We start from the raw sequence: 15,135 nt of genomic DNA on the forward strand, positions 1-15,135 counted from the left end.
TAAACTATTTCATGTAAAAACTACAACTCAGTTTTATAATTCTTTCGTATTGTATTGCCAAATGTGATTCAAAAGCAATCAAAATATTACTATTAATTTTTCATCATACTTTTAAATTGTTATTTATTTTCGATATTGACTACAGTGGAAATTCTTTGAAAAATTTGGTCACCTTACTCTCCCAGATGGATGTTACCGTAAACGGAAAATTTTTCACATGTTACCAACTAAGGGTTAATAAGATCATTGATCACTTTAGCTTTAAAAATGAAAAACGATTTTCGTAATCACAACCAATAACAAAATGTAATTAGGAAGTGTAGTTCCTAAGTAAAAGTTTACCTGCTACCTGACTTCTACATTCAAATGAATTCTACGTTTTATATTCTAACTATGTTATAAAATTAAGAAAGTATCTTTCAAGGGAGCAATAAAACGATTCTTTTTATGTGTAAATAAATTTAAGCCCCAAAACTAAGATAATTTATGTAAACCTACATAAGAAACGCTGTATTTTTTTTATTAATTCTGCGTATTGTCTTTAAATTGTCTTATAGTGTAACATTAATTCTCAAAAGTCAGAGATCATACAGATGTTAAAATTAGCGAAAGAGAACAATTGTATTTTTAATTGGCAAATTAAGCATCAAACGCAGCGAAAGCGGCGTCAACAATCAAATTTTATGCAATCAGCCGCGCAGGAAAGGTGCTCAGCGATGTCTCTCGAACATTTTTACACGCAAGAGGCTTCCAGATCAGGAAGAGACCGAGGAAAAATGACAGTTAAGTTATTTTCAGTTGTCTACCTGTATATAAATATGAGCGGCGTCTGCATAGCTCTCTCTCGATATCTCTCTCTCCTGAGGCATGCTCTCTCTTAATGATCACTTTCTCGAATAATTTTGTAACAGGCAGTTGTACTGGAAAGACATTTTCAAGCTAGGAAAAACAAAATTGCCGACATATCGTTTGCTAGCCGCTGCCGAACGTCATTGCTGTCCGAATTTGTAGCAGCCACTCGTGCACTTCTGAGATCTGTTAAGCCGATCTGTTAACGCAGTTTCCGGGCAGCACTTCTGTGCATAACGCGTAATGTTAATGATCTGCATACTGTCAACAAACGACGTGAGCGGTCAGTCTACTCCACGGCATCAGAGGAGGTTAGGCAATGTCTTGAATTATTAGTTTTCTCTCTTAGTGGTAAATTTATCTGTGCTGTGTGATAATTTAAACTTATATTTTTTGACTTGGCAGCTTCTTTTAACTAATGGATCTCCAGTTAATTTCTTCTTATCAAAATTTATTTTTCAATTACCACTAGAGTGCGCAACACAAAATAGTGAAAACTTCCTTTTTTGAAATAATAATGCGCAACATAGTACGTTTACAGGAGGGTAATATTTAAACCAGTATCATCCTCATATTTGTTGCACATCTGTAATGCCGTTGAATATTCCGGCAATATTAGCGGTGGTACCTTCAGTCCTCCAACTCTTCCAACCCCACGTGGCTTAGATGTGACGTAATATTGTGAGGAATATTACTACGAGAAATTGATGCACAGAATCGTGTAACTTCTCGCAGTAATAATCTTTTAGGTGAGCCTGATGCAAGGATTGTATTACTTAATGCTCCGCTTCTCATACTACCCGAATATTTTATTCCTCGCCATAGCTATATTTTTATCAATGTCGCTTTTCCAAAAGGAGATTATTTCTGCTCTTTGTATGACAGAGTGCAAAGAGACGAATAAATTCGAGATACGCTCATCTAAATCGTATAGAAAGATTTTACAGTACTTGGAAATAACGTTTATCTGTTTCGAACATCAACACTCCGCAAAAAACAGCAACCTGTTTGACAATAGAAATGGATAAATCCTAAAATTTAAAGATTTTAATTTCTGGGAGACTACTGATAGGATTTCGAGGAGTGAAAAGTCATTGTATTCGTCTTTCTGAATTCTGCAATACCAACAGCAAGAATAACTCTAGCTTCATTTGAAAAAAGGTAATTTGATGCCATTATCATTACGACAAGAGACTACACTCGTATGTTGTTTAGTAAGGACTTCCTTGCATTTCGTTTGAGCGTAAAGAGAACTGCAGTATTTTACACGGCCCCGGAAATATTGTAACATATCATTCCTGGCACACCTATGAATTCCTATGTGGAAGTGCTGTTATTGTTTGGGTGCTCTTTTGTGTTGCTGTTGTAAACAAAAACCTGATTTAATGTTCTTAAACTTTCATTTATGTCTGTGTTGAATCGGAATCCGAACAATGTAAGTGGTGTGATTATCTGATGAAAAGAGTCGCCAAATACAAATGAAATTGTATAACTGTATTGTAATCAACATTTACCGAAAATAATTATAAAACGTAAGACTGTGTGCTAAATAAGCTATCCTGTGAAATTCTGTACTGTGCAGTGCATTGAACAGTACTACAATACGTCACTTCACGGTGTATGGCTTGCAGCTCCGTACAAAAAGCTAACAGAATAAGAAATCCACTTAAAATTACAAATCTTGTTTTGGAAGAATAAATGTCCAAAATGCTTCTGTGAAAATGCTTTCTAAATTTAGGTCGTAAGCTGACCAAATAAAAAAATCCAACATTGAATGATGCACATACGAATGTAACGCTACACTGTCATACTAAGACTATCTGCATATGAAGCAAAATCTTCACTAAAATTTACCTAAGCTGAACCTGTTAACAACTGTAAATGATCTTACCATGTCCTGACTGATATTAAACTGTCTTTAACAAATTCTGATGACACACCTTGTGGCAAAAAAAACTCGATACGGCGCGAAAGTGGTTAAAATAAAAATGTAGCGCAGTAGTAAACCGGCCAGGAAGAGAAACCTTCGACACTGCAATTCAAGGAAGAACAGCTGTGGTAAGCACACTATGCCTTACTATTAAGTAAATTTATTCCGTTTGGTGCATTGTGGTGACACACAATTCCAAAGCAACATTTGCATGAGGAGATGTTTGTAGAAACCGACTTACAAACTGACTGAAAAGAGATTAGCATTCAAAACTTTATTGTGAACCTCATTCCATAGCAATTACACTCATCGTTTCTTACTAAAAAAAATTGACTCTGACACGAAATCAGTTAATAGAAGATACGAAGTGGTGCCTCTATAGTTCAGAGAGCATGCGATGCGAACAGATGATTTTACTTGATCTCGTCTCGACAGTCAGACTAACTGATCTGAACCAATAAAAGAGAAAAATGGTAAGTATCTGTCTTTCTCAAACTCAAGATAAATTACGAGCGAGCCTAATTGTCCAAAAATCTTCAGCGTTCTGAAATCATACTTCCAAAAGGCAACATTCTTCGGATTTACATCTCTGTGTTCTGCTAGTTGCCGGCCGTTGTGACCGAGCGGTTCTAGGCGTTTCAGTCTGGAACCGCGCGACCGCTGCAGTTGCAGGTTCGAATCCTGCCTCGGGCATGGATGTGTGTGATGTTCTTAGGTTAGTTAGATTTAAGTAGTTCTAAGTTCTAGGGGACTGATGACCTCAGATGTTAAGTCCCATAGTGCTCAGAGCCATGTAAATCATTTTTGTGCTAGTTATTTTCAGACCTCTCAGCAGCGTAGCCAACACCCAACTAGCTCTCTTCTCACTAAATGCAAATGGCTATGACAACGAAACTGACAAAGAAAGATCCCATTGATTGTATTCATAACCTCTGTGGCGTAACCTATCGACTCTTGAAGACTTCTATGTCAAAAATACATAGTGAACAAATTACAAATGTAGCACATCCAATAAACACAGAAGCCTCATCGCTTTCATTGAATACCGAAAAATAAGCTAATAGTCTTACAACATTAGAGCCCCTTTGTCACTGGCAACAGGGACTTTTGTCTAGCCTCGAGATGATAGGCTGACCTTCCAGTAATCCTTCTAATTGGGTTGTGGGTGGAGCCTACGATGCTGGACGATTTTCTTGTGACAGCAAACTGTAATTGTTTTCCACCCATCTCTTGGGAGTAAACTTTTGAATAGCTCTGGCGGAAAGAATCTCTTTACTGAGAGTACTGTTTGCAGGATGCAAAAACGGCCAACGGAAATGCCTGAATTCTGTTCCAGCTGTTCAGTGGCCGTTTGCAAAAACATTCCTACAGCTGGCGTGCTTTTCCACACATCACGTCTCATTCCGTGGGTGAGTATTACGGCTCAGTGTGTGCGCAATCAGTTTGTAGGAATAGTTTTACTTCCGAACAGTGGAGCATTCAGCCAGCTGAAGGTGGCGATTAATGAGATTGGTGAGGCCTTATTGAAGACGCTAAATTACATTTGTTACCGTGTGGACTGAAAAGTTCCTACTCTTGTTTTGCTTTTGGTGGAAATTATCGGAGATAGTTGTTAGAAACCAGTTAGATGCTATATACGAGGGTAGTCTGAAAAGTTTCCGACCGGACGAAGAAATCAGGCTTTCTTTTCTTCAAATTATTTTTTTATATTTCAAAGCAATTTCCTTGTACGTCTATACATTTCTCGCGGTTACGGTTCGTATCTTTAACCCGTCAAAATAATTTCTGTGTAAAATAGTTGTTTACGAAGGGAACGACCTCTTCATTCGACGAAAATTTCTGTCCTCCAAGCTCAACTTTTATCCGAAGGAACAAAACAGATGTCATTTGACCTTCGATCTGTGAGTAACGTGGATGCTCAAGCATCTGAAATCGCTATTGGTGGATTTTCGCCATGGAAATCGGTTAGGTATGAGACTGCGCAAAATGAACAGTCAAGACACCCTGCATGCGGTAAGCTTTCTCCTCTCTAAATTTTCAATCAATATGTAACAAACTTGTTTTTTTAGATGTGCTCAAAGCCTCTGCTGTCTCTTCATTCGACGGTTGTCTGGCACCATCTGGTGAACCTGAGCAGTGTTATCGTTAGTGGCTGCAGCTTTCGAACGTTCCGAACGTTCGTCGTCACGGAAGCTGGTACGACCTCGTTTAAATTCAGCTTCAAGGAATTTCACAACGCCCAAATGATGGTGCAGTCTCCGTGCACAGCGTCCAACTGGTCTTTAATTTCAGTAGTCGTATTGTTTTTCAAAAACCAAAATCTAATGACAGCTCGATAATCTGTTTTGTCCATTTTCACAAAAACACTCACACTGCTTCACTGAAACGACTGTCAAACAACAGCTGCGCGTCAAAAATGGCTGAAATTTATGTAGGTGTCTTGATACGCATGTTCAAACAGTTTTCTCAACTTTTGTTGACAAGGCTTGCCATTTTCACGTGGAGATCGGAATTTTTTAAAACTACAATCGTATGAACTGTCTGCGGATTTCCAGTCCAATTATCTGATCTCTGAATTTTTTTAATGTAATCACATAGTTTCGGGGCATTAGGGACTGGTTTTAGATCAGTGACGGGTTTAACCCTGTTTCGATGATCGAAGTCAGTTTAGTGATCCTTATTTAGAAGTGTAGGAGATGAATCCAGATCCTCTAAGAAACGTCCTAGAGTAAATCTATGTAGCACTAAGACCAGAAATTTGATTCGCGCATCGCTTATCGCTAGCAGTTAGGTGATTGTGCTAGCGGCTGGAAGTACAACTAGGAGCAGCGCCACGAAGTTCAAAGATCGAGCAGCAAGAAACATTAGAACATGTGAACATCTTAGTCGAACCGCCCTGTATACGTGGGACGTTGAGTAAGTAGTGCAACACATTTCATTTTCTTGGCCAATTTCGCTTGAAAACAAAATTCAGAATTTGTTGTAGGACATCGTGGAAAATTCGCGCTTTATGTCCCATAGTTTTATGAAATTCCCAGAGGTGGCGGCACTAGATGTAGCCTTCAAAGTATAGTCTGTAACGGAGGTGCGTTCGGAGCAGAGAGCTGTCACTGAATTTCTTTTGGCGGAAAAGCGGAGCATCGCAAATATTCATAGACGCTTGCACAATGTCTACGGAGACCTGGCAGTGAACAAATAGCACGGTGAGTACCTGGACGAGTCGTCTGTCATCATCTGGTGAAGGTCGCGCCAACCTGTACGACCTTCCACGTGACGCCCGGACGCACGCAGCTGTGAAATTGAAGAAACGACTTCATCGTGTTCGTCGCTTCAAAAATGCAAACGAACTTCTCCTTCTCTATAGCAACACAAGGTGTCACACGCATCAGCGCACCCGAGAGGAGCTCACAAAACTTCATATCAGTAAGAGGTCGACTCCGATGTCGACCAGTAGAGTGGTACCAACTGCCATACTGGCCTTCCAGGTAAGGTGGCGTAAAGCCATAGCATTGAGTGAAGATCTGTCCTGAACAAAACGGACCTGCTTTCAACTTTACACATAACGTCGTTTCGGCTACTGCCGTTATCATATACAAATATGGAAATCGTAAAACGTCGTCCAGTGCCAATCAATTAAAGTTGTGCCTGAGCTTGGCATCAACTCACTTCACACTGAGCGATATTTTACAAGTTCTAAGTTTGGATCTGATAATGACAATAGCCGAAACAGTGTCGTAAATACAGTAATTTACTAAGTGATCAAAAGCGGTTTTCATCATAAAACATCCCAGGCTCTTTCAGAGAACTTACTTGAATACACCGTAACAATAAAGAAGGACGCACCACGAAGGCATTATCCGAATGGGACGAAAATCTGTAGATGTTATTTACATGTACAGACAAATGATTAGTTTCAGAAATATTGTATGATTTATTCAGGAGGGTGAGCTTCACAAACAGCACATCAATAACATGTTATTCCACCTCCGGCCCTTATGTAAGCAGTAATTCGGTTTGGCATTAAACGATAAAGTCGTTGGTTGTGCTCCTGAGAAAGCTGGTACCAATTTTTTTCCAATTGGCGCATTATATCATCACAATCCAGAACTGGTTTGGGGGCCCTGCTCATAATGCCCCAAAAGTTTTTAGTTGAGGAGAGCTCCAGCGACCTTACTGGCCAAGGTAGGGTTTCATAAGCAGGAAAACAAGCAATAGAAGTTCTCGCCATGTGCCGGCGCGCATTATCTTACTGAAATGCAAGTCCATCATGGTTCTCCCTGAAGGGCAACCAATGGGGTCCTGCTATGAAAAGAAGTGGCACGCCAGACCATCACTCATGGCTATCGTGTCCTGTGGCGGACGGCAGTCAGGTTGGTATCCCTGCGCTGTCTGGGGCGTCCCCAAACAGTAATTTATAAGCGATCTAGACGGTTTTCATCACTGAAATATCCATAACAATCTCAGACTTTTCAGGAAACTTACTTGACGGCCTGGAATCTCACTGAATGGAGTAGAATTGTCTTCATCTATGAGTCCCATTTCGAAATGAGCCAAAATGACCAGAAAAGACATATCTGGAGACGCCCCACACAGCACTAGGATGCTAACCTGTCACCAGCCATATGGCCCAATAACCAGGTGGAGTGTCATTTCTTTTCGTAGCAGGATCGCTTTGCTTTTTTTTCCGCGTCACCCTTATAACCCTTTATGGCAAGCCATCCTGAACTTGCATTTCAGCAAGACAGTGCCCACTCACTCACAGCGAGAGCTTGTACTGCTTGTCTTCGTTCTTGCCAAACGATACAACCATGAATGAGAAGCCGAATAACTGCTCGCGTAAGGACCAGATGTGGACCAACGCATTACTGACTTGCTCAATTTGCGAAGCTTTTTCTCATGAATAAATTATCCAATATTTCGGAAATTGTAATCACTTGTTTTGTACATGTACGTCAAATCTACCAATTTCCATCCCATTCAGAAAACTCCTCCCAGGGGCGTCACTTTTTTTTCCCTTGGAGTGTAATCAAGTTTTTTCACTTATCGTTCCAGTATGATGATACGGCTGAAGAAGAAAAGCAATATAACAGGAAAAGATGGGCATCTAATTGCCTAGCGGTACTTCAGAGAGCAAGGAGAGGTAGATGACAGTAGCAACGCAAGCAGTGAAGGAACTTCCTGTGGACCTCTCCCTCTTCCTCAGCCACAAGCACCCACACGTGCCGAAGCACATCCGACACCTGCGTGGCAGCAGCAGCCGAGTCGGCGCTGGGCTCACGTGCGACCCAGTTTCCGCAATCGCCGCGGACCCTCGGAAACTCGATCTCACGCGTGGGGCTCAGGGCGCAGCGGCGAAACGCGGCAGCGACGTGACAGCCGCCCCGGGCGGGGGTTTCGGCCGTGGGCGGCGCTCGCAGCCGCTCTGCCCGCCTCGCCGCGCTGCTGCTACTGCTTCTGCCGCCCGCTCCCGTCTTTGCATCTGCATAAAGCACTGTAATCGTTTAATGTGACATTTATCTTGCCTAGGTTCCGTCTAACGTCGTATTAGACACCTCAAAAAGTTTGATGTACACATAGTAAAATTACAGTACGGAGACTGTGACGCACCGGTTGTACAAATGTGCGACATTTAATTTAAAAAGACATCTCTTACGAAGATAAGTTCCTGTTGTACGAGTTCTTGACAATATTATGTCCTTCGAAATAGTCGAAAATAGACAAGCATTATCGCCGGACGAAGTGGCCTAGCAGTTCTAGGCGCTACAGTCAGGAACCGCGCGACGGCTACGGTCGCCGGTTCGAATCCTGCATCGGGCATGGATATGTGTGATGTCCTTAGGTTAGTTAGGTTAAAGTAGTTGTAAGTTCTAGGGGACTGATGACCTCAGAAGTTAAGTTCCATAGTGCTCAGAGCCATTAGAACCATTTTTTTTTCTTCTTCTTTTTTTTTTTTCTTGACAAGCATTATGCTCTTAACAACAGGATGATGGAATTATGTCTTACAGAAATAGTTTGTTTCAAATTAGATAAATCATATATTCGGACAAGTGGTGCGTCGTAATCTCCGTACTTGACATCGTGCCTCATTTTGTATTGTTTTCGCCTTACTGGGCATTCTTCCTTCGCGTTTATTACGTCTGAATATTTGTGACGCCGTCGGACTCACTTCACATACGGGGTGTTCCGAAACTATTAGTTCAAATTAATACAGGAGGTAGAGAACATTAAAACAAATACATTACAATGTGGCACCTGACGCAATTTATAATTCCGGGGACGATTTACACAGAAAGGAAAGAGTGCTAATTAGAGCAGTAGCATTCTCATGTAGATTGAGAATCAATCGAAGAAAGGCGAAAGCAATGGGAAGTAGCAAAAATGAGAACAGCGAGAAACTTAAAATCAGGATTGATGGTCACGAAGTAGATAAATTTAAGGCAGGAAAGTAAGCCAACGGCCTTACGTCAGTGGCAACACCGGTTCCCGTTAGATCACAGAAGTTAAGCGCTGTCCGGCTGGGCTAGCACTTGGATGGGTAACCATCCCGTCCACCCAGCACTGTTGGCTAGTGGTGGGTGCACTCAGCCCTTGTGAGGCAAACTGAGGAGCAACTTGACCGGGAAGCGGCGGCTCCGGTCTCCTAAACTGACATACAGCCGGGAGACATGTGTGCTGACCACATGCCCCTCCATATCCGCATTCCATGACGCCTTTGGGCTCAGCATGACAAGGCGGCCGGTCGGTACTGTTGGGCCTTCATGGCTTGTTAGGGCGGAGTTTAGTTTTAGGGAGCAAAATAACCATGGACTAATGACGCAAGGAAGACGTCAAAAGCTGACTAGCACTGGCAAAAGGACATTCCTGGTCAAGAGAAGTCTACTAGTATCAAACATAGTCCTTAATTTGAGGAAGATATTTCTGAGAAGGTACATTTGGAGCACAGCATTGCATGGTAGTGAAACACGGACTGTGAGAAAACTGGAAGAGAAGAGATTCGAAGCATTTGAGCTATGGTGCTACAGACGAATGTTGATGAACTGATAAGAAAATGAATGAGGATGTTTTGCGCAAAATCTTAGGGGAAAGAAATATGTGGAAAACACTGACAAGGAGAAGCTACAAGCTGATAGGACACCTACTAAGACATCAGGGAATGACTTCCATGTACTAGAGGAGGAGCAGATTAGTGTTTAACGTCTTGTCGACAACGAGGCCACTAGAGACAGAGCACAAACTCGGCTTAGGGAAGAATGGGGAGAGAGAGCGGCCGTGCCCTTTCGAAGATACCTCCCCGGCATTTTCCTTAAGCGGCTTAGGTAAATTGCCGAAATCCGAAATCTAGATGGTCGGTCGCGGTTTTGAACCGTCGTCCTCCCAAATGCGAATCCAGTGTACTAATCACTGGTCCATGGTACTAGTGGGAGCTGCAAAGGTTTGGTATACATCCAGCAAGTAACTGAGTACGTAGGCTGCAAGTGGCACTCTGAGATGAAGAGCTTGGCACAAGAGAGGAATTCGCGGTGGGCCACATCATCATCATCATCGTCATCATCATCATCGTTTAAGACTGATTATGCCTTTCAGAGTTCAGTCTGGAGCATAGTCCCCCTTATAAAATTCCTCCATGATCCCCTATTCAGTGCTAACATTGGTGCCTCTTCTGATGTTAAGCCTATTACTTGAAAATCATTCCTAACCGAATCCAGGTACCTTCTCCTTGGTCAACCCCGACTCCTCCTACCCTCGACTGCTGAACCCATGAGTCTCTTGGGTAACCTTGCTTCTCCCATGCGTGTAACATGACCTCACCATCTAAGCCTGTTCGCCTTGACTGCTACATCTATATTCATTCCCAGTTTTTCTTTGATTTCCTCACTGTGGACACCCTCCTGCCATTGTTCCCAGTTACTAGTACCTGCAATCATCCTAGATACTTTCATATCCGTAACCTCAAGCTTATTGATAAGGTAACCTGCATCCACCCAGCTTTCGCTCCCATACAACAAAGTTGGTCGAAAGATTGAACGGTGCACAGATAACTTAGTCTTGGTACTGACAGAAGAGAGTAGATCGTAGCTGAGCGCTCACTGCATTAGCTTTGCTACACCTCGCTTCCACTTCTTTCACTATGTTGCCATCCTGTGAGAATATTCATCCTAAGTACTTGAAACCGTCCACCTGTTCTAACATTGTTCCTCCTGTTTGGCACCCAATCCGTTTATATCTCTTTCCCACTGACATTACTTTCGTTTTGGAGATGCTAATCTTCATACCATAGACCTTACATTTCTGATCTAGCTCTGAAATATTACTTTACAAACTTTCAATCGAATCTGCCATCACAACTAAGTCATCCGCATATGCGAGACAGCTTTTTTTGTGTTCCCATATCTTAATCGCACCCAGCCAGTCTATTGTTTTCAACATATGATCCATAAATAATATGAACAACAGTGGAGACAGGTTGCAGCCTTTTGTCTTACCACTGAAACTACTCTGAACCATGAACTCAATTTACCGTCAACTCTAACAACTGCCTGACTATCTATGTAAAGACCTTTAATTGCTTGAAAAGATTGCCTCCTATTCCATAATCTCGTAGAACAGACAATAACTTCCTCCTAGGAACCCGGTAATATGCCTTTTCTAGATCTATAAAGCATAGATACAATTCCCTGTTCCACTAGTAACACTTCTCCATTATTTGCCGTAAGCTAAAGATCTGGTCCTGACAACCTCTAAGAGGCCTAAACCCACACTGATTTTCATCCAATTTGTCCTCAACTAATACTCGCACTTTCCTTTCAACAATACCCGAGAAGATTTTACCCACAACGCTGACTAAAGAGATACCTCTGTAGTTGTTACAATCTTTTCTGTTTCCATGTTTAAAAATTGGTGTGATTACTGCTTTCGTCCAGTCTGATGGAACCTGTCCCGACTCCCACGCCATTTCAATTATCCTGTGTAGCCATATAAGACCTGACATTCCACTGTATTTGATGAGTTCCGACTTAATTTCATCCACCCTAGCCGCTTTTTGCACTGCAATCTATTGACCATTTTCTCCACTTCCTCAAATGTGATCCTATTTCCTTCATCATTCCTATCCTATTGTACATCGAAATATGAAACATTACTGATCGTATTTTCACCTACATTGAGCAACTCTTCAAAATATTCCCTCCATCTGCCCAAAGCATCAACAGGATTCACCAGCAGTTTTCCTGACCTGTCCAAAATACTTGTCATTTCCTTCTTACCTCCCTTTCGAAGACTGCTAATTACACTCCACAATGGTTTACCAGCAGCTTGACCCAAAGTCTCCAACCTGTTTCCAAGAACACTGATGACATAAAAACAAGGAACTCACAGAACCTGCTCGAATTTTTGACCAGGCAGTACCCTGTCTGGCCACTGACTGTCCGGTCCGTTCGCATGGTCCGCAGTGGTACCAGCAGTGACAGCAATTTTAGGAGCAAGGTATTCTTCTGTTTCCACAACGGTTTCTTATACCAGCTGCTTCATCTGACCTCAGAGTAGAAATCCGAACATGTGAGGTCAATTTAACTTGCTGGCCAGGCCAGAGGACCGCCTCAGCCTATCCTCCAATTTCCAAAGGTGGCTCTCAGATGATTTACACAGCATGGTGGCTCACAGCTGTGACGAAATGGGCTGGTGCCCCATTGTACTAGACGTACACCCGTTGCCTAACATTCAGTGTTAGATTCTTCCACAGTTATCGTAACTCATATTCCACAAAGATCCGATATCTCTGTCCATTGAAGCAGAATGGAACAATGTATTGTCCAGTCAACCTATAACGAATGGTGGTGGCCCACACATTAACATCGAATCACTGTTGATGAGCGTGAAGTCGAGTAGCTCGTGGATTCACATGTTTTCAAACGTGCAAACTGTGAATATTGCAACAGACTTCACTAGTAAGCAAAGCCTTGTCGGTATACAGGACCTTGGTGTACAGGACTTCAACCGGAAATAAGGGTTACAGGCCAGTCTGTTGTAAAATCCATTGTGCAAACTTCATGCATTGGAGAAAATCTTCAGGTGCTACTTCTGCCACACGCCAAAGACGAAAAGGATGAAGCTTAAGGTCGTCCCACATATTGCACACAAGGCTATGTTTGCTGAGGATGTATGCATTACATTGCATACTTGTAGATGGAGTCTTCAACAAGTCACCGAATCTTGTCTTCCATTTCAAGAGCTCGCACTATTCGATTCCCACCTGTAGAAAGCATACGTGCAGAGGAAGTGCTTCTTTCATGTAGGAGACGATGCAGACTTCCGGATGTTTGGTGTTCTGGAACGCATCGGTTGGCAAAGTGCTGTCGATACACTCTCACTGCAGCTCCTCCTTTTCCATTCGCAGACCCATATTCTAGAACGTATCAGCCATTCCAGTACACGTAAACCGCTGCATGATCACTGTTGTTGTGACAAGGCGGCAGCGACTGTGACTGAATCGTTATGTTTCCGAGAAAACTTCAGAACCAACCACCTCTACACATAGTTTTGAATTCAGTACACATTCCCAGTCAGCAACAGCTTATGTCAGCACCACCAACAAAATGTCCCCTGCCACTACAAATTGACTTCAGAGACCATATGTCCCTTATCGAAATACAGTTGTTTTAATGTTCTCTACTTTCTGTATTAACCCTCGAGCGGGCACGCAAATTTTTGTAACACGAGCGGGAGTGCGGTACATTTTCTACACATTTAAAGAACAACTGTCTTCATGTACCATGGTAAACTTTAATGAGGAGAATCGCAGTTTAATCTTAATTTAATTAAACAACAATAAAATAAACTTCAATTATATGAGCTAAATGACAGTTAAATTAAAAAATAATTGCATAAACTTTCATTATATCACTCCGATTCCATGTACAAGTCTTATCCTTCAGTAATGACACTCGAGGCATTAAACTACCCAGTGGCATCAGATCACAGCCATCCGTTTATTAGATTCCTAATTATCTCGCATACAACCGCCTCAGCCGTGCGGGATTAGCCGAGCGGTCAAGGGCGCTGAAGTCATCGACTGTGTGGCTAGTCCCGGCGGAGGTTCGAGCCCTCCCTCGGGCATGGGTGTGTGTCTTTGTCCTTAGGATACTTTAGGTTAAGTAGTGTGTAAGCTTAGGGACTGATGACCTTAACAGTTAAGTCCCATAAGATTTCACGCACATTTTTTTGAACAACCGCCTCATTGTGGGGTTGTGACGCTAGCTCGGAATATGGTCATTTTCTTGCAAGGGTCGTACATTTTTTCTCACCTAGCATGCTATTTATTTGCAGTGCTGCTCATTTGTACGTACGACAGCACAACTTAGAACTAGGTTAGCTGAACCAGTAATGAAGGAATACGACTCGCAGTTTAAAGCAACAATGATGTGATACAAGACAATGTTCTTGTGCCAGAATGAGATTTTCACTCTGCAGCGGAGTGTGCGCTGATATGAAACTTCCTGGCAGATTAAAACTGTGTGCCCGACCGAGACTCGAACTCGGGACCTTTGCCTTTCGCGGGCAAGTGCTCTACCAACTGAGCTACCGAAGCACGACTCACGCCCGGTACTCACAGCTTTACTTCTGCCAGTACCTCGTCTCCTACCTTCCAAACTTTACAGAAGTTCTCCTGCGAACCTTCTGTAAAGTTTGGAAGGTAGGAGACGAGGTACTGGCAGAAGTAAAGCTGTGAGTACCGGGCGTGAGTCGTGCTTCGGTAGCTCAGTTGGTAGAGCACTTGCCCGCGAAAGGCAAAGGTCCCGAGTTCGAGTCTCGGTCGGGCACACAGTTTTAATCTGCCAGGAAGTTTCAATGTTCTTGTGGTTGGCCCGTTTTATACAAAAGAGCGCCCGCTTGAAGGTTAATTGGAACCATCGGATTCAGAACATGTACACAAGTAGCTGTTTCCGCAGCTACATTCGCTTATGTTGTACTATGATGAGTTGGAGAGCAAACAGTTGTACGATAAATAACGTGAGCTGCCCTCACGTGTACGGCCGTTCAGGTACGCATATCTCATGACTAGGTTTAGCCCTCCGTGTCCCCCCGAACACAGCAGCATGTCCTGCATGTATGCAGACTGCTGTGTGCCGAGGGGTGTGGGTAGCAGTGGACATCTATACTGCTGATCCGTTATTTCACCCCGTTGGGCATCTGTTCCTTTTTTTCCCCCAAAGTGTCCTATGTACTTCCTTACGGTTCAAACTATATCCACATCAAATTTCATTGAAATCTGTTCAGTGGTTTAGTAGTGAAAACATAACAGTGAATTTCGAATTCATAATATTAGTGATTATAACGACCTGAACTGTGTCTCGTCGCTG

General features: G+C 42.5%; 1 pseudogene; it reads left to right on the forward strand.

The window, feature by feature from the left end:
- The first annotated feature begins 9,228 nt into the window (after positions 1 to 9,228).
- Positions 9,229 to 9,346, forward strand: LOC126426403 (5S ribosomal RNA; annotated as a pseudogene).
- Positions 9,347 to 15,135: the final 5,789 nt, after the last annotated feature.

Source organism: Schistocerca serialis, chromosome 1 (genome assembly GCF_023864345.2).
Source record: "Schistocerca serialis cubense isolate TAMUIC-IGC-003099 chromosome 1, iqSchSeri2.2, whole genome shotgun sequence".
NCBI classification, from domain to species: Eukaryota; Metazoa; Arthropoda; class Insecta; order Orthoptera; family Acrididae; genus Schistocerca; species Schistocerca serialis.